Genomic DNA, 24,226 nt, shown 5'->3' on the forward strand with positions numbered 1-24,226 from the left:
AAATCATTTTCCTTTGAATTAAACATCTCATTTTTGTTATTCTTTGAGATTCAGATGCTTGATTAAACATACTCATGTCCGTGTTTCTCATGTTCCTTAAGTTAAAGGTAGTGATTATTTATCCTTTAAGAAGTAAATTTATTAAGTTAGAAAAGTAATAAAACTTTAAATGGATTAGAACATTCTTAGCACATCTGGGAAACTCTAGGGTTTTTTTTCACTGACAGTCTGAAAAAAAGAAAGCTTTCTAAATACAACTTAAGAGTATTGCCCTAATATTTATTCATTTCACTAACTTCATCTCCCTCACTTATACTTCCTGGACTAGATAAATTATTGAGTGCATTCTCACCTTTTTAGTTTGTGACTGAAATTATTGAGATATGGAAAGATTGTCTATAGTATTCCACAATATGTCTAGCAGTATACTTACTTCTCTGAGATTTATGTCCAGAGCCAGGTGAATCTGCTGGCTCTCTTTGTCCTGTATCCTCAGGGTGTCAGGTGGCAACTGCCCTCCATAATGAAGGGACAGACCAGAGGCAGGAATCATTTTCTGTGGCTTACAAATAATCCAAGAGAAGTAGATCTTGACACAGATGACATCTGATGCATTCCAACCTGAGAACTGTTAGATATTTTCGTTGTTCTCTTAATCCAGGGATTTGTAGATGTTGCAGATAGATAGTTTTCTTCTGAAGTGGTACAGTGGGGGAAAGAAGCATGCTAACAGATAGTTCAGAACTTCTATACTTTTTGAAGATTGTTCACTGTATTTCTTGCTTGTTTAGTTGTAGAATAAGTTTTCTCCATTTTATTTTCTTAATGATTATTTGGGTTCATTTCTTTTATTTTTATTCATTTATTAAAAGAATCCATCCTATTAGAATTACAGTCTGATAATTATAATTTACAAGGTATAATCATATCATTCATTTAAAGTTGGAATTTTGCGCAAAAATCGCTGGGTTCTCCATCAAGATATTTACGATAACTTAAGGTTTATGGCATTTATAAAGTCAGTTTATTAGCTATATGACAACTACTTGAGTGCTAATGAAGGTTTTCATTCAGGCGTTTATAACACTTCGAAAGGTTTATCCATATCAATAGTTAATAAATATCATTCAGAGTTACTTTAGGTTTGGTTTCCAAGGGAGTTCTCCAGGTCTTATCAGGGTTTACCACGGTCAAAGCCATGTTCCTTTTTCTTCCTTTTTAGACAGAGTTTCGCTCTTGTTGCCCAGGCTGGAGTGCAGTGGCATGATCTCAGTTGACCCCAAACTCTGCCTCCCGGGTTCAAGTGGTTCTCCTGCCTCAGCCTCCTGAGTAGCTGGAATTATAGGCGCACTTACCACACCTAGCTAATTTTTTGTATTTTTAGTAGAGATGGGGTGTCACTGTGTTGGTCGGGCTAGTCTCGAACCCCCGACCTCAAGTGATCCACCCGCCTCAGCCTCCCAAAGTGCTGGGACTACAGGTGTGAGCCACTGCGCCCGGCCGGTCAAAACTATTTTCATAACACTGCTAAGAGACTGTCTTGTTTGCTCTCACTCTCTCAGGATACGGTGTACTTGACCAGAGGATCCACCAGTGTAGTATTGCAGTGGGCAGAGTGCAGAAGCAGTTAAGAAAATCTAGCTGTTTGTTCATTAAGCCAGATATGGAAGAGATTTGCAAAAAATGTAAACCATGCTGCTTTTTTACTACCTTTTTGTCTTAGAATTTGTAGTTATTTTTCATAAAAAGATATGTTTAATTATGCTCATTTTAATGGAATTATTATTTCTAACAAGTGAATTAAGTGGATGTTTTTCATAAATTTCTTAGTTTTAATTACGAATATAGCAAATATTGATAGGTTTAATTTACATAAAGAAAAGCTCTGTGTGGCCTCAATAATCTTTAAATCTGCAAAGAAATCTTGAAACCTAAAACCTTGAGTCCTCTTACTCTAAGTTGATTGTCAAAATTACTAGATTTATAAGATGGTGTAGGCTAAATGAAAAGTCTAAGGGAGCCATGGTTTTGATTTGTACCTTTAATGAGTTTAAAATCTGTTATGGGGGTGCCCGGCAGGCTAACCCCATTCTTTCCCTGGGGCAATCACTTGATGACTCAGTACCTTATCTCATCTATACAAGGAAAACAGTCCTGGTACCTGCATAAGATTGTTGTGAGAAAGGAGTTAATACACTTAAGGTGCTTAGAATAATGCCTAGCATATCCTAACCGCACAAAAAAAAGTTATTTTTTTAATTTTAAAGAAAAGAGTTGTCAAATTCCCTTTAACAAATGCATAGGCATCCTGTTGAAACAACAACTATTTCTTAGTTTCAAGGTTGCCTGGATTTCTTGTTCTTATGTCCCTGGGGAATAAAGATCAAAATTAATTATAGGGTCAATTTCTTCAACAATTTGGAATGTTTACAAATTTTAAAACATAAACTAACCCTTACTAAGCCTTTTCTTGCTCGTGGGAGATTTTTTCCTTTTGTTTTTTGTTTTTTTTAACATGTAAATTATTTATCTCACCGAAATATTCATATGCAAAACTAAAACTAAAACAATACTTAGTAAAATCAACCATTCTGTGTGTGTGTCTATTACACATTTTGGAATTTGTTATTTCCCCTGAAAAAATCCCAAACCTAACATGCCTTAGTTTTATTTGAAGTCTTTTTATAATGCAAGTGGGCTATAATATTTTAAAACTGCAATGCTTGTTTCTCTGCTTCTATTCACTTAATATTAAAAAATGTTTTATATTGCATTTTGTGTTCTGCTTTCTAGTTTATGACTGTGACATGAGTATACATTATTTGTTTGCATTTAGAATTAGAGAAAGCTTTCATTGAGCAACTACTCATTGCCTCAGGAGTTTATATATTTTAAAAGAAAGGCATCTTTTCACTTGAAACAATGCCTAAGTATTTATTAATAATTTACTAATAGCAAAGCTGTTTTCATACTTTGTGAGGTTCTACCTACCTTTATTTTTATAGGCTCCACTCTATTTCATAATAAATGTAATAAATTGCACTCATATCCAATGTTAAATAAAGTTTTTCTTATAGTTACATTTTAAAGTTTGTGTCTAATTATATTTTGAAATCATTTAGTTATAAGCAAGTCAAATTCCTTTCTCATTGGCTGAGATTTCTGAATAAGCACCATGGTAGATGTAGGATGTAGCTCAAGTATTCTGCCCTCTGAGTCCTTGTCTGTTTATCACATAGGCCTCCCTCACTGTTCAAAGGTTGCTTTGCTTTTGAGAATATTCCCCACATACTTATTGTTAAGTTTATTTTTGTGCATTTTAATAAATTAGAATTTCTAAAAAGAGCTGTTCTGAGAAAATTCTTGTTTGCAAGGGTATTTCCTCCTAGATATTTTCATCCTTTTTTTTTTGTATATCCTAAAATAAGCAACATGAGTACTTTTACATACAAGGAAGTGCCATAGCTATAATTGCCAAATCCACAAAACAATAAGCCTTGATAATTCTGTGTTTGAGAACATTTCATATCTTGGAGCACCACCTTGCAAGTGCAATGGAATGACCATGGTACTGCGAGCCTGCAGCTCAGGAACATGAACGAAGTTCAACATTTATGAGTTCCATTACTTAATTCTGGAGGAAGAAATGGCAATTTTCAGCAAGACAACAGTTTTAAATACAAAACTATTAGACAGAATGTTTGCTCCAGGAAGAATTTTAACTTCACAAATAAGTTAAACATGTTATATATAGCAATTCAATCTCAAACCATTTTTGGTACAGATTTCCACTTGTTTTTAAAAAATTTTCTGTTTGCATACATTGCAGATTTTTGAAAAGTACTATAAATCAAAACATGGAGTTGATCTATGGCATTTTTTTTAACCTTTACTAAGGCATAATTGATACACTCTACACTGCACATATTAAAGTGTACCATTTGAAGTTTTAACACATGAAATCATCAACAAAAGCAAGATGATGAGCATGTCCCACACTTTGTAATACTTGCCATGTCTTTGAAATTCTTTGTGATCCTTCCCTTCCACCTCTCACCCTCATTTTCCATCACCAGGCAACCATGGATGCTTTCTGTCCGTATAGACTAGTTGGCATTTTCTGGACTTTTAAATGAATAGAACGATAAAAACTGTACTCTTTTTCTATCTGCCTTCTTTCACTCAGCATAATTATTTTGAGATTTATGTATACTTTTGTGTCTGCCGATAGTTTCTTTCTTTCTCTTGCTTAGTACTATTCCATTATGCCTATATGCCCCTCTTTGTTTATCCAATCACCTCCATAGTCAGCTGGCTTTTTTCCAATCGTGGGTTATTGAAGTAAATCTGCTGTGAATATCCGTGTACATTTCTATGTGTGGGAAAATGCTGTCGTTTCTTAGGTAAATACCAAGGAATAGAAGGTCTGGGTTATAAGCAGGTGTACGTTTCACTTTTTAGGAAACTGCCAAACTCTTTTTTCAAAAATGGTTATAGCATTTTCCATTTCCAGCAGCAGATGACAGTTCTGGTGGCCCTACCTCCTTGTGAATACTTGTTATGGTCAGTATTTTCAATTGCGGTCATTTTAGTGGATGTGGTACTTGTTTTATTTGACATTTCTGTAATGACTAATGATCTTGAGCATCTTCTCATAGGCTTAGTTAGCATCTGTATAGGTTCTTTATTGAAGTGGCTATTGAAATCTTTTGTCCGTATTTCTACTGGGTTGCTGTCTTATAAAGTGTAATCATTCTTCATAAATTTTCTTAGGTAATTTTATTAATTGCTATATAGCTGAAGTGTGCATTTTTGTTTATTGAATTGTCACCTCCGTAAACCAAGGATTTCATGACAGTCTGAGTTTTGCAAAGTGTTTTTTACAATTTAAGCTTTTCCTTAAATCAGAAAATATTTCTCCCTGTTCTGTGAATTGCATGCCCTCCTCTTCAGACAGAAGAAAAAAGCAATCAAATCCACAGATAAACAGACGCCGGCCTGTTCTCACTGTGTGCCAACCTCACTTTTCACTAAGCACTGATAAATGTCAACTTGGACAAGGTAGCGGTCCTACACTCCAAGAAGCAGTGAATTTCTTGTTTTCTTCTCCAGGCTTTCTTTCCCATTCTCTGCAAACATGCACCCAAAAGGATGCAGAGCATCATGTCACAGTTCTTACAGGAGCTTCCTCTCAACTGTGTGTGTCCTTGTGAAGTGAGGTGGGATGATCTCACCAAGGGGCTGCATAGAACTGCGTATTGGTTGGGAGCTCCAGCTCTGGGGCTGGACAGCCCAGGTCCAAACTCTACCCCTGCTTCTTGCTAATGGGGCCATGTTGAGGAAGCTCCTTCAATTTTTCAGACCTCGGTTTCCCCTTCTCAATTACAGAGGTGATAAGAATACTTCCCGAACTATGTTATTGTAAGAATTTCATGAGGTGATTAATGAAAAATGCCTGGCATTAAGTAAACCCTGCCTGTGTATGTTGTTTTTATTTGTTGGTGGTAAGATTAGGAGAATGCTGCTGAAAATTAGATGGTACATGGGGCCAGTGTGATTTGGGATGCCACTCATTATTTTGCATGTGGCTCTCCCAGCACTTTCGGGAGGACTTAAGCAGCGAAGTGAAGAGATGATGTGATGTTTCACGAAGCCCAGGGTTTTCCTAAACCAAGAACAGATTGCATGTAGGGTGTGCACAAGCAAAGGCCAAACATTTGATCTTCCTTACGGCTGTTTCTGTCTCGTTAGAGCTTATGTTCAACAAATGACTAGTGACTTGGAGCAGAACAAGTAACTACTGAGCAGCAAACTGCAATATGCGATTTTTTTAAGAAAAGAATAAAGACCATATTACCTTTTTATGCATATTTAAATATAGGGTTTGTAGTTATAGAAAAATGATCACACAGCGTGTGCATTTGAAACCCCTCCCAATCTCAAATACCACATAGTAAAGCAGAATTCATAGTCGGCATCCCGGACACAGACAAAAAGGAGAATCCTAAATGTCAGAGGATGAAAGGTCTGCAGGGACAAGGGCAGAGGAAGCAAAGGCTCCCTAGGGTAAGTGCTTTGGGAGAAGAAAAGTAAATATCTGTCATTGTGTATCTGAGGATGTGTATCTGTCTTTATCTGTCTCCCGGCAGTCTTTCTCTCTGTGTATGTGTTTCTTATTCTATTTCTCTGTCTTGTTCTGACTCACTCTGTTTCTCTCTCACCTTCTCTCTGTGTCTCTGTCTCCTTCTCTTACACACACTCACCCCACAGTAATGACTCCAGTCATTAATCAGAGATGTAAAGTGCTCACAGCGATGATCAAGAAGGATGGGCTGGGCACAGGGGCTTACACTTATAATCCCAGCACTTTGGGAGGCCAAGGCAGGAAGATTGCTTAAGGCCAAGAGTTTAGACCAGCCTCAACAACATAGCGAGATACCCCCTCTACAAAAAAAAATAAGACATTAGCCGAGTGTGGTGGTGTGCACATGTAGTCCCAGCTACTTGGGAGGCTGAGGCCAGAGGATCTCTTGAGCCCAGGAGTTTGAAGCTACAGTGAGCAATGATTGCACCCCTGCACTCAAGCCTGGGTGACAGAATGAGACCCTGTCTCCAATAGTAATAATAATAATTGATTTTAAAAGGATGCAAGATTGCATTTAAGAAAAAAGAAAAGAGCAGAGTAATTCAGGTATTCCTTTATCCTGCCTGTGCTTTCCTAGAGACCGAGTTTTGTGACTTAAAGTGATTAGTTATATTCTCAAAAATTAATCAGAGAGTCTGACTTCTGAAAAATACAGAAGCTGGGGAAGTGGCTGCTTATTTTTAAAATATTTACAATCAAGTCAATCCCTTAGAACTAAACAAATAAAAACATCAGTTACATCATTTTTTTTAATTGCATTTTAGGTTTTGGGGTACATGTGAAGAACATGCAAGATTGTTGCATAGGTACACACAGAGAAGAACCCAAAGATCTAAATGGGCAATGGTATATATAATATGAAATTTTACATCAGAATCCTAGTTTAGGGATTCATCGCTAATATGATGTATATGACGTGGATGATTGCTGTCAGGTCTTACTTGGAGGACATGGAAATAATGGTTAGAATTTTCATGCTTATGTACAAAATAGGTTTATGCTGGGTCCAGGAAAAAAGTGGACTTAAGTTCCTAACTCCATTCTTTCCTTGTAACTCAGATTTTTAATGATATATCCTGCCTTTGGCTGGTTAAATAACTAGCTTTTAACTTATCCAACAAACCACTGTCAGAATAGCTGATATTCTATATGGTTAAAGGACAAATGTGTGCTTTAATTCACACAAAAGGTGGGAGTGATTTCATGGATTGCAGATATATTTACATTTAGAGTATTTTTAAATCCCAAGATGAGTGTCTAATTGCCAAAAATTCAGGAAATGTGTCTCAAAGTAATGATTATTTTATGCACAGTAGGATTGTTGGAATTTAAAAAGGAAAATGGAATACAAAGGTATTGTACTCAAATAAAAGACATACAGCCTTTCAAAGAAGCCAGGTATAGAGCTTACAGGTAGGGCAGACACCCTGAAGAAAAAGGATGCGGAAATCAGGCTTTGAAAAAGCGTATTATTACTAGCCACCCTTTGGGCGCATTCCCGCTATGTAAAAATAGTAACTTCTGGTTACTGGACACTTTCTGTGTCCTAGACAGTTGCTACACACTTTATATATGCTACTTTATTTCATACCTTTAAAAACTTATGTAAAGTGAGCATCTCTATCTTACAGGAACTGAGAGTCACTTAACTCTAAGATCCAGTAGGATTTTTCTTAGAGAAGAGACAGGTACCTCCATGTTATCAGCTATAAATTGGGTGGGAAAAACTCCTCCCCTTGTACAGCCCTAGTGCTCCTACCAAATGGGAGAAGTGATACTTCCTTTGGTCATCTGGCATGAAGGTTGAAGGACTGTAGGAATCTTCCAGAGTGCTTCTGTTTTAGAAAGACCAGGCAGTAGCCTTGGTTACTAGAATGTATTGGTTGTTCGACTATAAACACAAGCAATAAACAACTTACACAACTTTGATAGATATTTATAGGAATTTAATCTGTATACTCACAAATTAAATAGAGAAAAATACCTTCAGCGACAAAGAAGAATGTTACTACGTGAATAATCCAGATATCTCTGTTATCATAGTGCCTCATCCTGAATATAAGTGATATCACCCTTCTGTTCCACAACTCAGACCCAAAAGGAGGGCAGTCTTTAACACTGAATGTGGCAAGTGTTTCTTCCTGAAACTCGGTTCAGCCAGGATATTTCTCACATGCCACTTTTGTAGTGAGACGTTGCACTCTCTAGACAACTTTTGAGCATGATTCCTAAATCAGAGCTCAGAGCCTTCCTTCTACTTCTTCCTCTCCATAAGAAACCCAATCTCTGGACATTCTTTTGCCTCTATCTTCTTTTAAAACATAGTGTTATTTAAAACCAATGATGGCTAGTTATGAACAGTCTTGAAATAAGTGAAAGAACCTTAAATAAATAAATACATAAATATTATTATCAACCCTCAAGTTTTAAATACTATTAACATTGTGTCTGCAAGTTGAACGATATGAAATGGTTGCTAATAGACTTTTTGACCTCCTCACTTGGCAAACTCATTTGGTTAAACCTAAATTCAATGTGTGTCTTTTTAAGATTATTTTGTGTATAGATTTGTTTTATAAGATTGTGGATATGTACATGCAACTTTATATCTAGTTTATTTGTGTGTTGCTGAACATAATATAGAGTACATTTTACTATGCAACTGTTCTTTGCAAACATATTTTTAACTGGGAGTTTCTCTTAAGGCACTCCCTCCTCTGTCTTTGCTCTATAGAGCCAGAGCATCCTTGGCGCCAGGCAGGCATTTATTCAGCACTAAATGTTAACTATTTATTAATTACAGGTATTGTTTAAGCCAGCAGGGAAAAAGCTATATTAACTCAGGACATTTGAGCATTTTCTGAAAGATTTTTTACAAGAAAAACTTGAGGGAATCCAATTAAATACGTTGTGTGCAGCGCCAACAGTATTATATTTCCTAAGAACAGCTGTACAATAGGAATTGCCAAAATTATAATTCATCACATCAAAACTGACCTTTCCAAATATTTAAGAGGTTGAAATTTTAGCTAAATACAGTCTCAGGAGCTCATTAGATTTTCAAGAGTATATCTAAGAATGTCATGGCTGCATTTCAAAATGTGGTATTTGAAAATATGTGTTTCTAAATGATGTTATCAGATTTTTTAAAATATCCCAAATCCATTAGTCATGGTTGTGCAGTGCAGAGTGCAGCATTCCCTTCTTAGAAAAATACATTTACTTTATGTTGTTATAGAGTCTATAAAATTTGGGGAAATACTTATCCAGACTCAAGAGCACATTCAATTTTTGGCTAAGCTAGATTCTGAAGAATAATTTTGTTTTTTTCTGTACTGAAGTAGAGGAGAATCCTGAGCTGTGCAGGGCATCATTTAGCATAGCTCCCCTAAGAAAACCTCACATGATGAAACAAAATTGAGAAAAGCAAGCATCAGAATATAGCTGCCTTTAGAAAATTCAGCCCATATTTCAGTGTTGACATTTCTGAGTAATCCCATTGTAAAAATAATGGTAAGATAGTATTTGACCTAGAACTTCCCAAATGTATTTAGCACCATATTTCTTTTTTGAATATTGTGGGGCCCTGGGACATCCAGTGGAATCTAGGACCATCTCTGGAGTGTCTTGTGATTGCTTGATTTTGTCTACTGTAAACACTGTCATCTTAGTCACTTATCAGTGAGAATCCAGACAGTCCTCTTGGCTCTCTACAATACCAGGAAGTGTTAGTTTTTGGCCAGGTGTGGAGCTTACATCTATAATACCAACATTTTGAGAGGTGGGGGTGGGAGAATTGCTTCAGCCCAAGAGTTTGAGACCAGCCTGGACAAGATGGTGAGAACTCATCTCTACAAAAAAATTAAAAATGTAAAAAATTAGCCAGGCATAGTGGTGCATACCTATAGTCCCAGCTACTCAGGAGACTGAGGGAGGAAGATCGCTTCAGTCCAGGGGTTCTAGGCTGCAGTGAGCTGTGATGGCACCACTGCGTTCCAGCTTGGGTGACAAAGAAAGACCCCACTATATATATATTTTTTAAAAAGTGTGAATTTTTATAAAGATGATAAAACATTGGAAAAAATTTAAACCTACAATATGGTATTAAAGTATCTATAGTTATTATTATTATACTTTAAGTTCTGGGGTACATGTGCAGAACTTGTTTGTTACATAGGTATACACATGCCATGGTGTTTTGCTGCATCCATCACCCCATCATCTACATTAGATATTTCCCCTAATGCTATCCTTCTCCTATCCCCCCACCCCTGCTATCCCTCCCTTAGCTCTCCACCCTACAACAGGCCCCAGTGTGTGATGTTCCCCTCCTTGTGTCCATGTGTTCTCATCGTTCAGCACCCAGTTATGAGTGAGAACATGCAATGTTTGGTTTTCTGTTCTTGGGTCAGTTTGCAGAGAATGATGGTTTCCAGATGCATCCATGTCCCTGCAAAGGACATGAACTCATCCTTTTTGATGGCTGCATAGTATTCCATGGTGCATATGTGCCACATTTTCTTTATCCAGTCCACCATTGATGGGCATTTGGGTTGGTTCCAAGTCTTGGCTATTGTGACCAGTGCCGCAGTGAACATACATGTGCATGTGTCTTTAGTTTTTATCAGTACACAACACACTGTATGTCGTGTAGAGTTCTAATATTCATTTCTATTGCCTTCTTCACACACATGTGCACACAGCTGACGACAGTCTGTACATGAGATGACCGCTGTAGTGTGCCCCTGGGTTCCTTTTGTGTCTGGATCCAACAGCATTTGGCAAAGCCTTCCTATGGTTTTGTGGCAGTGTTCCTAAGCTCCCTGCTCATCCTGTATCTTAGTAGCATTTTTCAATCTCCTCTGCCTGCAGTTGTTAAGTTTCCTTTTTTCTTTTTATCAACTGTGTTCCAAAGGAGTTTTGCTTGGCTACAGAACACTCAGGGAAGTGTGTACAGTTAAAAATTCCCCAGCTGTGACTTATCACACATTTCCCCTGGTCTTATTGTGTGTCTGTCTGGGCAGTGATGGGGACTTAAGGGCACATTTGGGGCTTGTAGTCCTTACACACCCTCCTGTGAAAGAGATAGACAAGTGAATAAAGAGTAGGAGTAACTTTTCTTTTTTTCTTTTTTTTTTTTTTTTGAGACGGAGTCTCACTCTGTCACCAGGTTGGAGGGCAGTGGCATGATCTGAGCTCACTGCAACCTCTGCCTCCTGGGTTCAAACAAATCTCCTGCCTCAGCCTCCAGAGTCGCTGGGATTATAGGCATGCACCACCATGCCCAGCTAATTTTTTTATTTTTAGTAGAAACAGGGTTTCATCAGATTGTCCAGGCTGGTCTCAATCTCTTGACCTCACCATCTGCCTGCCTTGGACTCCCAAAGTGCTGTGATTACAGGCGTGAACCACCACACCTGACTTACCTTTTTTTAAAAAAAAAAAAGACAAGCAGAATGGTAAGTCACAGAGGAAACTAGAAGCCCCGAAGGGAAACAGGCTTCAGGAGGCTGATGCAGCCACAGTAGTGGGGGGCGCAGTCTAGCCTGGAGAGGATCTCAGGCCTCATCTGGTAGGAGGTTTGTTTTCAAGTCACCTTGTAATTAAAATGTAGTATATGCCCATTTAAAACAAAAACAGAACTTGGAAAACAAGAATCTTTGAGGAAAAATGATATCCCTTCCCATCACTTAAACGACAGTCAAGATCACATTTAGAGGTCATATTTCCTCTCTCTTATTTATTATTTGTTTTAATTTTTTTGAGATGGAGTCTCACTCTGTCACCCAGGCTGGAGTGCAGTGGCACCATCTCAACTCACTGCAACCTCCACCTCCCGGGTTCAAGCGATTCTCCTGCCTCAGCCTCCCAAGTAGCTGGGATTACAGGCACCCACCCACTACCATGCCCAGTTAACTTTTATATTTTTAGTAGAGATGGGGTTTCACCATGTTGGCCGCACTGGTCTTGAACTCCTAATCTCAGGTGGTCCACCTGCCTTGGTCTCCCAAAGTGCTGAGATTACAGGTGTGAGCCACTGTGCCTGACCTCCTTTCTCTTTTTTATAACATAGAGTTCTTGTAAAATTCCTCCGAAGTAAATTATTGGTTTTTAACTTCGGGCTGTGGATGAGAAAACCCAGGCCCTGAGTCTGGACTGCCTGAAGTCCACACTCAGCCGCTGCTGAGGACCCTGCATGGAGACTTCCTGCCTTTGCAGTTAAGAGTAAAAAAGAAACAGATTCTCCAAACAAGAAAGTCCTACATATAGAACAAAATACAACTACTTTGTAATATTTAAGAATATATCTACCTACATACTTTTAAACTGAGCCAATGTTATTACTAGTTCTTCATTTTCTAACCAATTCCAAAGTGTAATTGATGAGAATGACGGCTCAACTCTGAAGGAGAGATATTGGACTGTAAATTTCACTATTGGTCCTTTAAGTGGTTTTTCTGGTTCCTGACAGAAACAACCAAAAGAATATCTTTCATAAGAATCAAAACTGCAGGTACATTTTTCTTCTTTAAAATTGGTTTCCTGAACCCCCATAAAAACCATTATTTGGTCAAACTCTGTAACACTGATTTGACCCGAAATAAGAACTACTTATCCCTGGCTTCCACATTCATGATATGACTTAAAAGAGAGCATGAGAGAGGGGTGGGAGTCAGGGTGGGGGTGCAGGGAGAGGCTGAGATTCATGGACTATAATTATAAGCCACCTGAGTTGGACTGCCAAAAGGTTACCTGAAGAAAAGGGTGATTAATATTTCCAAGCATCTAAATGGAGCCATCTCTGCTTAAAGAATAGCATTTTAAAGATAGAATATTATTTATAAAATTAAGGAGCTTCAAGATTGGACCTTTTCTTTGTTATAGATTTTTTTTGAACTTTAAAAATTACAGGAAACCATTTGATGGGTTAGACATTTTTAAAATTATAGTTTCATGGGAAAAATAGCAGCATTGACTTTTAGATCTGGATGTGTTTTTCCATGTTAGAGCTACTTACTAAATGGAGCATTTAGTAGTTTTTACTCAATATGACAGAGTCTTTTAAAATTCTCTCTGTGAATAATAGTTACTGTTGTTTTCTCAAAATACATTTTTCAAGGGCTGTCTCCCTCTTAATGCCACAACATCAGAACCTTGGCCAAAGATTGTTTTCAGTCTGCCTTTGGTGCAAGACTGTGTTTGAGGCCCAAGAGATAATAGAGATACATCTGTGAACACTACTTTTCTTGTCAAAAATGAGGAACATAGGTAGATACATATGTAGATAGAAATAGAGATAGATAGGTGGGTGTAGTTAGGTAGGTAGGTAGATAAGAGATAGCGAGAGCAAGAGCGAGAGAGAGAGAGAGAGAATATCTAGTCAGTTTTGGTGAGGAAATGAGAAACAAAATTGCTACAACTGTTTTGATAGGTAATCTGTCAGTGTATACCATAATTTAAGATGTGAACACTCTATAACATATAAATCATAATTTAGGAATGTAGAAATAAAAAATAAGTGTGTATATATATAAACATATGTATACACATACACAATTATTATTTCTATATTGTTTATAATAAGAAAAGGGAAGCAACCATAATTCTATAGTAAAAGAATAAATTAGAGTGTGTCCATGCTGAGGTGGATGTAGTCTCTCGTACAAGGAGGGAGTTAGATCCATAGGCATTGATGAGAAGTATAGACTACTGTGTCATGAGAAGGGCATATGCATGGTCATATGAGTGGTAAGATAATAGTAAAAGAAGTGAGTAGACACAGACTTTTTTATTACACTTCAGTTCATTGTGCTTCAGAGATACTGTGACTTTTACAGATTAAAGGTCTGTAGCTACCCTGCTTCAGCAAATCCATTGGCACCATTTTTTCCAACCCCATGTGCTCACTTTGTGTCTCTGTGTTACACTTTGGTGATTCTTGCAGTATTCAAACTTGTTAATTATTATTATATGTGACATTGTGATCTTGGATCAGTAATCTTTGATGTTATTGTTATAATTGTATTGGGATGCCATCAACCACTCCCATATAAAATGGCAAGCTTAATTGATAAATGTAATTAATGAATGTGTTCTGACTGCTCCACCAACCACCCATTTCTCCATCTCTTTTCCTCTCCTTTACTCCACCCCATTTCCTGAGTCACAACAGTATTGAAATTAGGCCAATGAATAACCTTACAATAGCCTATAAGTGTTCAGGAAGTGAAAGGAACAGTTACATGTCTCAATCAAAAACTAGAAATGGTGAAGCTGAGTGAGGGTGGCATGTGGAAATCTGAGACAGGCTGAAAGTGATGCGTCTTACACCTGTTAGCCAAGTTGTGAATGCAAAGGAAAAGTTCATGAAGAAAACGAGAAGTGATGCTCCAGTGAACACACAAATGATAAGGAAGCAAAACAGTCTTATTGCTGATATGGAGAAAGTTTGAGTGGCCTGCCTAGAAGATTCAACCAGCCACCAGATTCCCTTAAGCCAAAGCCTCATCCAGAGCAAGGCTTTAACTCTCTTCAAGTCTATAAAAGCTGAGAGCATTAAGGAAGCTACAGAAGAAAAATGTGAAGCTAGCAGTGGCTGGTTCATGAGGTTTAAGTACAAAAGGCATCTACATAATATAAAAGTACAAGGTGAAGTAGCATGTGCAGATGGAGACGTTCCAGCAAGTTCTCCAGAAGACCGAGCTAAGATCATTGTTGAAGATGGCAACACTAAACATCAGATTTTCAGTGTAGACCAAACAGCCTTCTGTTGGAAGAAGTCGCCATCTAGGATTTTCATAGCTAGAGAGAAGTCAAGGCCTGGCTTTAAAGCTTCAAAGGACAGGCTGGCTTGCTTATTAGGAACTAATTCAGCTGTTAAGTTGAAGCCAATATCCATTTATTATTTCAAAAATCATAAGGCCCTGAAGAATTATGTCAAATCTACTTTGTCTGTGCTCTATAAATAGAATACCAAAGCCTAGATGACAGTACATCTGTTTACATACTGGTTTACTGAATATTTTAAGCCCACTGTTGAGAACTACTGCTCAGAAAATGATTCATTTAAAAATATTACTACTCATTGAGAAGAATCTAGTCATTCAATAGCTCTCATGTAGATGTACAAGGAGGATATTAACATTGTTTTCATGCCTGTTAATATAACAGCCATTCTGCAGCCCATGAATCAAGGAGCAGTTTTGGCTTTTGAGTCTTATTATTTTAAGAAATAGATTTCATAAAGCTACAGTTGCCATAGATTCTTTTGATGGATCTGGACAATCCATTGAAAACCTTCTGGAAAGGATTCACCATTCCAGATGCTGTTAAATACATCCATGATTTTTGGAAGGAGGTAAAAATATCAACACTGACAGGAGTTTGAAGAAGTAGATTTCATCCCTCATGGATGACTTTGAAGGATTCAAGACTCCAATGAAGAAAGAATAAATACCAGTGTGGTAGAAATAGCAGCCTGAAGATAGGCCTGAATTGCTGCTATCTCGTGATAAAACTTGAAGGAGGAGTTGCTTCTTATGAATTAGCAAAGAAAGTGGTTTTCTTGAGATGAAATTGACTCTTGGTGAAGATACTGTGAATATTGTTAAAATGACCACTTAGGATTTAGAGTATTATATAAACTTAGTTGATAAAGCTGCAGCAGCCTTTGAGAGGATTGATTCCAATTTTAAAAGAAGTTCTACTGTGGACAAAATGCTGTCAAACAGCATCACACGCTACTTGAGAATGTGATATATAGCATCACATGCTACAGAAAAATCTTTTGCAAAAAGAGTCAATCACTGCAGCAAACTTCATCGTTTTCTCATTTGAAGAAATGACCACAGCCACCCCAGCCTTTGGCAGCCACCACCCTGATCAGTCAGCACCCATCAGGCAAACCATCCATGAAAAAAAATTAGAACTTGATAAATACTCAGATGATTGTTATAATTTTCTAGCAATAAAGTATTTTTAATTAAGGTATGTACATTGCTTTCTTGGACGTAATGCCATTGCACATCTAATTGATGACAATATAGTGTAAACGTAACTTTTATATGCACTGGGAAACCAAAAAATGTGTGTGACTTACTTTATTGTGGTGGTATGAAACCAAAACCACAGTATTTCCGAGGCGAGCCAGTACTACTTTAAAGAGGTTAGCAAAATATCCTACCTTTTTTATGGACATCATACATCAGAGTAATATTTTGTTGACTTGTTGAAAGAAGCCTCTCATCTGGCCTTCCATAATTAATTATTCTGTCTCCAGTTTTGTTTTCTTCTGTATTTGACTAACTGTATAATTAGGACAGCATTCTCTGGAATTGCCGATCTTACTTTGATTATGTGATCTTTGATCCATGCTTACTGGGATTTGGAGAAGACTGTCATCTTTACTTTGAGATTTGAACCTCATCTCTAAGTGCATGTTACGTGTAATTAATTTTCAATAGAATGAATCTGCAGCTAGGATGAAAGCCAGTTCCTTAACTTGTTTTTAGAATGAGTGTCTCTCTGAATCTGATACTAGAGAAATTTAATAAGAGAAACTTCAAGATGTTCAATCTCATTTATTGTCTCCCAATTCATTTAGTGAACAAGATATTGTTATTAGTGGACACTTCAATAACTGAGTAGTGTTTATGTCTATTTTAACATTAATGGTGTGACTTAATTTTGTATAATATGTATTTACTTCTTTAAAAGATCTGAATTTCAATAGGTAGGCAATGTTCCTAATTGTAAGTTAGGCAAATGTGTTTGTAATAATGGGCATTTATTACTTTTAATAATAAAATCTATGGTATGTACAAGACAGTGGTTTCTATGAGAGGACTTTCACATGGTTAAATAGAATTAACTGAGTACTTGCCTTTTGACTCATTACATTTTACAAGGATATTAGCAGTGAAAGAGGAATTATGTGCTCATCAGCATGCCTTAAATGGCAGAAAATGTCTGTTCGTTAGATAGAGATGGGGAGAGACATGACCACATCCTCCTACTGAAGTGTTTGATGACTTTCCCATCATTTTCTGTAGTAAGAATGGGAGCATTGATATGGTTGAATTTACTCTTGAAGTTTTAGGTACACAAATAATATTTCCTGAGAATGGGCAGAGCTGATTTCAAGTTGTGACCCATGGTCACTTACTCCCTCAACCTCCGTTTCCCAGCCCAGGGTGTAAAGTGCATGGATTTCATGGAATGACAGCTCCAGCCCTTCCTTCCATAAGACATACTTCTCAGACGAGGGATGGGAGGAAGGGTGTCTTGGAAGAGGAGGAGTCTGAGAGACCTTGCTTGGGTCAGATGCCCTCCCTTGCTGAAAGCAGGACAGGATCCCATGATTGACAGTTCCAACACAGCAAGCAACCACAGAGGGAGAGGGAGGCCCTAACGGGAGAATGAAGGGATATCAGGGCAGCAAAGCATAATGCTCTCGAGCATAAAAGCGCTTCTCAAACTGATGAAGGAGCGATTACTCTTTTTCCCCAAATATTTGCATATTAATACTTTTAAAAGACATGTGAAATACAAACTTATTTTTATATTGTTAATTACATATCCAATTGCTATAAAACTCTGTGGAAGTTTGCTCTCCATCTCTGTGGGGATCTTGTTGCAGACGACACTCACAGAGGCTTCAATAAGTTCCTCTCTTACTTGCTGAGGAAAATCCCTCCACATGCACCTCTAGGATCCTTCTACTTCTCTCGGTCCTCTTTTCATTTGGTGCCACCGTCACCACTGTGGAAACTTCAAGGTCCTCCTTTAAAAAATTCAACAACATCTTATTAGGAGATCTCATCCTCAAGTCCTTCCAGGGCATTTCCTATTCCTTCATGACCTCTGAACTCAGCCACATCCTTCACAATGACACAGTCCCCCTGTTCTTCTGCAGAGCCTGGCACTTCTTTTTTTCTCTAGGTTAACCTTCTTATGGAGGTGCTTTCCTAAGATTCTGGCCTAGCTGCCAGGCTCGGAACAGCTCAAAAAGGTGAATTTCAGTGTCTGAAGTGGAGTTAGGGGATGTTCATGAAGATTGCATTTTCTCCCTGTATGAGAATGGGCTAATTGTAGTATCACTGCATGTGTATATTTTGAATAGTGTCTGGAAGAAGGTAGCAACTAGAATATTTCTAAGAGAACATTCTTAGGATTTCCCTTTGAACATAGACCATACTAGCCAGTTTGCTAAGAGAGGAAGGCAGTCATCACCTATGTGTAAAATGAAGAGATGAGCAACTTCTTTATTCTTCTCACTCTATGTCCCTTCCTTACAATGGAGCTTAGGCAGATAGAAGGGGAGGAGCTGTAGAATGAGGAAGTCAGTAGATACATTGCTTTTCCAGTGACAGGTATCTTAACTTCTCTGACCTTCTCTGTCCTCTTCAGTTACATTAGGTTAGGCACCATGACCTAGGAAGTCACTTCCAACTCAAAAATTCCATAATTTTTTTACATTGCCTCTAATCGTGTTGTTTACCCCATTGATGTTCTCTTTCCCAGGGTCCTAATTATTTGTTAATCCCATTTTTTTTATTCTCTTCTAGCACTTGTGTTCTGATTAGCAGCCAAATAAATGACAGTCAGAACTTCAGCTAAGGTACAATAAGGTTAAGATCCTTTTTCTAGTTGAGCTACTTCCTTGAAAAGGGGGATTGATGGCCTGATCTGTGAGAACAAACTAACAAGGAATAAGAATTTGTAAGCAGGTGTTTTCAGCATGATGTATAATTGTTACGATTAGTCATACTCAGTTATTTTTGTGTCTTAATAAAGCTAAGTATATTCATTTTCTCATCAGTTTAAAAATTAAAATAAAGGCATGTTGATTGAGATTTGAAACAACTTTATTTCAAATGCACATTCATATTTAACTGTAACAATGTGGAATTTTTTGAAATAGTGCAAGATGTTTGAATTAGTAGTAAATATATGAGACCTTATAGCTTATCTAATTCTTAGAAGCTTAAGAATTATCCCTTGATTTAGATTGCCTTTCTTCAGAATGCTGTACAAAACATATTGTGAACATAAACAGCAACATTGTGAAAAAGCTCAATCCTTCTTAGATGTTATCATTAATAATGTTTTATCTATCCAGCAAACACTGCTAACATCCTACCCTGAATCCATTCTCCCTGTACCAGTCCGTTCTCATCTTGTTATAAAGATGCTACCTGAGACTGGTAATTGATAAACAAAGATGTTTAATTGTCTCACAGTTCTACATGGCTGGGGAGGACTCAGGAAACTTACAATCATGATGGAAGGCGAAGGGGAAGCAAGGCATGTCTTACATAGCAGCAGGAGAGAGAGAGAAAGTGCAGGGAAACCTGCCACTTTTAAAACCATCAGATCTCATGAGAACTCCCTCACTATCATGATAACAACATGGAGGGACCCGCCTTTGCTCTCATCACCTCCCACCAGGCCCCTCCCTTAACACCTGGAGATGACAATTCGAGATGAGATTTGGGTGGAGACACAGAGCCATACCTTACCACTCTCCTCCTCCTTCCTAACAACCTTGATGTTGTAAGGACAACAAAGTGCCCAGCTAAAAAATATCCTCATCTTCCCAGACTTTTCCTGTGGCCGTGTGACCCAGCTCCAGCCAATGAACTCTCATCAGTATAAAAATTAAAATAAAAGCATGTTACAAATTTTACATCAGTTTAAAAAAGAAGTATTAATACTCAAATTTTAATACAAAAAAGTATTAATATGCAAATATTACAAATTTTACATCAGCTTAAAAATTAAAATAAATCCATATTACAAATTTTAATACTGGTGGAATCATTCTTTTTTTTTTTTTTTGAGATGGCGTTTCACTCTTGTTGTCCAGGCTAGAGTGCAATGGCACAATCTCAGCTCACTGCAACCTCCGCCTCCTGGGTTCAAGTGATTCTCCTGCCTTAGCCCCCCGAGTAGCTAGAATTACAAGTGTGCACCACCATACCCAGCTAATTTTTTGTAATTTTAGTAGAGATGGGGTTTCACTATGTTGACCAGGCTGGTCTTGAACTCCTAACCTCAGGTGATCCACCTGTCTCGGCCTCCCAAACTGCTGGGATTACAGGCATGAGCTACAGCGCCCAGCCAAAAATCATTCTTAATAACTTTCTCCACATATCCCTGAATATCTCCCTTAGAATATAGACCTCCTTCGGTCTCCATTGTTAATGCAGGGAAATACTCTGATATCTATTCAAAGCTACAGTTTTTCTTTCTGGCCATTGAACCTAAGAGTGACCAGTTATTTTCCTTTTCCTTCTATTTCTTCCAAATACATCCTGACTCTTTTGTCTCACTTATTATGACTCTACTCCAAGTCATCATCATGTCGTGCCTGGACAATGGCAGTAGCCTCATGTTAGCCAATGTGGCTTTCATTCTTAGCACACGAAATTACATTCTGTCATGGCCATCTTCTGCTTTGGGAAACCTCCATCAGATCTTGTTATTCTCCTATTTGAGAGTTGCTCAAAATCCTTCAACTCCCTCCCCTCCATTTAGAATCAAATCCAAATGCATTAACATGACTTACAAATCTGATATGATCTGGTTTCTACTTGTACTTTTCTCTCTTGCTTCCTACACTCCAAGCCTCCCTGTCTTTATTTATTGAATGTTTCTCTTTGTTCTTTGACCTTGGGGGCCTGGCACTGAGCCCCTGGCTCTTACTTCTTGACCCTTCCAGTCAAATCTCAGCTGCCAAGACGTTTCCTAACCACTCTCTCTAAATAACCACTGTCCTGGACACCCAGGTTTAATTCCCTTTACAAAATGGAAGTGGTTTTTTTTGTTTGTTTGTTTTAAGGTATATGAAAATAACCCCTTATAGACAAAATACTTACATATGTCACTTAAGGGATTTAGGTAAGACATGAAGAATTTTATTGAACCTATTCATAATTTGTTGTTTATCTCCCATTATAATATAATCTAAGCTCCATGAAGGCAGGGCCTTGTCTGTTTCCTTCACTGCCAAAACCACCATCCTTATGACGATGCCTGCTCCCTACAGGAGGCTTAGTAAATGTTTATTGAGTAAATGTATAAGAGTCAGAAAATGCCCTATGTTAAATATCTTAAAAGAAATTAAGCAGTGCTTATAGATGTCCCCAATATGTCTTTTTCTTAGATGGGAAGAAAAGAAAAAAAAAAAAAAAAAAAAAAAAAAAAACAAAGAAAAAGATGAAGAAACAATCTAGGAAGAAGAACAGAGGGACAGACAGTGGCATAAATAGAAAATAGCAGGAAATCCTTGGGTGGGACTGTTTCAGGGATCTTTACTCGGTGGCATTTCTGATCTATGACATTGGGCGACAGGGCTCAGTTCTTTGGCTCTTACATAGATTTATTGGCTAAACCTGGCACATGCACAATGAGAAATGTTTGTTGAATGAAGGCCCAAAAGAATGAAATAATAAATTATTGAACTGCCAAGAGCAAAATTTTGCCTTTTTTTATGGGCATGATATATTCCCTTGATGCCAGTATTTAATCCATGTTAGTAACAAACATTCCAGATAACAATGACTGTGAAAAATATCCCATGAAATAAAATTCAGTTACTGTGCTAGGCATCCCCCTTAGCACATTTCAGAATTTATTCTGTCTTTAAGGGAATTGTCACAGTGACTATCCAGAATGGCACATGGTGTTAATGTATTAAAAATACTGACAGGAAAATGAAAACCAGAAAAATGTCTTATCTGTCAATTAAATGATATAGCCTTGTGGTTAGATTACAGCAATTCGGGGGCTTTATGTTTTCTGCCGATTGAGATTTGACAGCTGTTTATAAAATATTTACATTCTGATTTCAGTCACATTGACAGCACTTTTGGGTCTTTAGAAGATGATAATTATATGTTAGGAAAATGTTAAAAAAAATTGAAGCTGATCTGTTGAGGAGAAAAATCTGTTTTTTAAATTGTGCAAAGGAAGGGCACCCACTTTATTAAAGGATGTCCATCTAATAAAAGTCAGAAGTAGTAGATTCTTGGATCCAAAATCATACCACTTATAATTTGCAATGGTACCCCTCCCAACCCTGCCTGCCTTGGGGACCTCAGCTTTTCTTCATCAGCTGTGTCTGGCTGGCTACATACTTCTTACCCTTTTTCACTTCATTATGCACATAACATGGCAATAATTGGATAGTACATTGGTTAGGATTTTGGAGTATCTGTATCGAATGTTGTGAAATTTCAGTTTATATCCTTGGTATTAAAGGAAGATAAAATAAAAAGTATTGGGAGGAATACTAAGTATTGAATTTTTATAGAATTTCCAAATAAAATCTTTTCAAAGATTTTAATGAGAAGCATACATTTATATATAAATTTATATTATCAGGTATATGGAAATGGCAACCTGCAATTCTTGATTAATGGTCTTATCAAAGTCTTTTATTTGGTTTTGCAAATTTATTTTTTGATATAACATTTTGCTACATCACTAAATATTCTTTTTAAACACCGTTATATTTATATGCATAGAAAACATGCATAATATTCTATAACATACCTAAATATTCCTGATCCTTTCCAGTGTTTGCTGTTAAAAATTTTTATATCGATGAAAATCATTCTTAATAACTTTCTACACATATCCCTGAATATCTTCCTTAGAATATAGTCCAAGAAATGAAATTCCTTCATTAAATGGTGTATAAATTTTTAAGGCTTTTGATATTTACTATATGGTTTTCTTTCATCAAAGTCTTGATAGTCACTATCTGTGTGATGCTTTGTAAGAACAGGTAGATAATAGAAAACATAAGAAACCTATTTTATAGCCATTCAAGTTTCCTGTAGTTGAAATTATGTTTAACGATTCTAACAGCTATTACTTTCTTTCATTGACAAATGTAGTGTTGAAACTTCTTGGGATAAGGCAAATGATTTTGGAACCTATCCTAACCTTTTAGTATCAAGTATTTGAAAAATTCTTAGAAGGCATAAATGTTTTTATAGCCCTCACCCTGCACAAAGCTTGGAGTCACTAAAAGGGCATATCAGCTGCAAATAGACAGAAGCAGACTCAACCCTTGATGCTTTGTAAGAACAAGTCGATAACAGACTGACTAGGGGCAAAAGTGCAATTGAAGGGTCTAGGTCTACACACACTTCCCACTACCCCTCTTCCCACTGTTGACTCTGTCCTGTTCCCCCAGGGTCCTCACCCTCAGAGCATGCATATGGACTCTCAGCCTGAAGGTCCAAACACCTCCCCATGTCATCATGCCTTTCTCTTGGTCACAAATGTATTTGGGTTCCAGGTACACAAGGGGAATGCATCAGTGAAAGATCACTCTATGCCTTAAACCTAAGTGGACTGTGAGCTTTAGGGCAGAGAATTCCAGGAACCTGGTTATGTGAAACTTGGTCTGGAAGCAACCAAAATTCTCATCAGCCTGTCCCCTGGAGAGGGTGGGGATGAGAAGAAGGCCAGAGTGGAGCCTCTGACACAGTACTTTTCAAATGCTCATGTGCATATAATCACCATTAAAATACAGATTCTGATTCAGAAGGGCTGAGCTTTTGTGTTTCTGACAAGCTTTCAGATGAAGCTAATGTACTTGGATGAAGCTGACTGCCCTGTGAGTAACAAGACTGTGATACACAGGCCCAAGGCAGGGCCCCAGGGCCTGGGCACCAGACAGAAGTGTTGGCTTGATGTGAAGACAGAAAAGTGGGCCTGCTTGGGACAACTGTCTTCAGCAGGAATTCCCAGCCTGGCCTTCCCACCCCTCACTCCTCTCTGTTGAACACCATGCTCCCTGGTGTTCCTCCATCAGCTCACAGCCCCTTGTCTGTGATGGGCAGCACACTCTGTGGCTGGACACTGAACTCGACATCTGGATGGCAGAACTCACCTCAGGTGTGCTCAGAGTATCATGGAAGAGTAGCAGGAGCCAAGGGTCCCCATCGTATTTGCAGCTGGACGAGACCTTACACACAGCACAAGATGTGCTCAGCTATGCCTGCCTCTGAGGACAAGGGCCCCTGTCCAAGCCCTGCCACCCACTGGAGTCTGAGGGTACTGACT

At 37.8% G+C, this 24,226-nt stretch overlaps 1 protein-coding gene across 11 annotated transcripts in view; it reads left to right on the top strand.

The window, feature by feature from the left end:
* Window positions 1-24,226, top strand: part of CHRM3 (cholinergic receptor muscarinic 3) — a 490,492-nt gene that overhangs the window by 198,134 nt on the left and 268,132 nt on the right. For 10 of the 11 annotated variants that reach the window (XR_010345115.1, XM_064383639.1, XM_064383637.1 and 7 more), the window contains exon 3: window positions 18,712-18,774. The exons of the other annotated variant lie outside the window; for it this stretch is intronic. The gene's annotated coding sequence lies outside the window, so the exon portion shown is untranslated. The remainder of the gene's footprint in view (window positions 1-18,711; window positions 18,775-24,226) is intronic. 11 annotated transcript variants of the gene reach the window in all.

This window comes from Aotus nancymaae, unplaced genomic scaffold, assembly GCF_030222135.1.
Source record: "Aotus nancymaae isolate 86718 unplaced genomic scaffold, 86718_ANA_hifiasm-v0.15.2.pri h1tg000032l_0, whole genome shotgun sequence".
Classification (NCBI taxonomy): Eukaryota; Metazoa; Chordata; class Mammalia; order Primates; family Aotidae; genus Aotus; species Aotus nancymaae.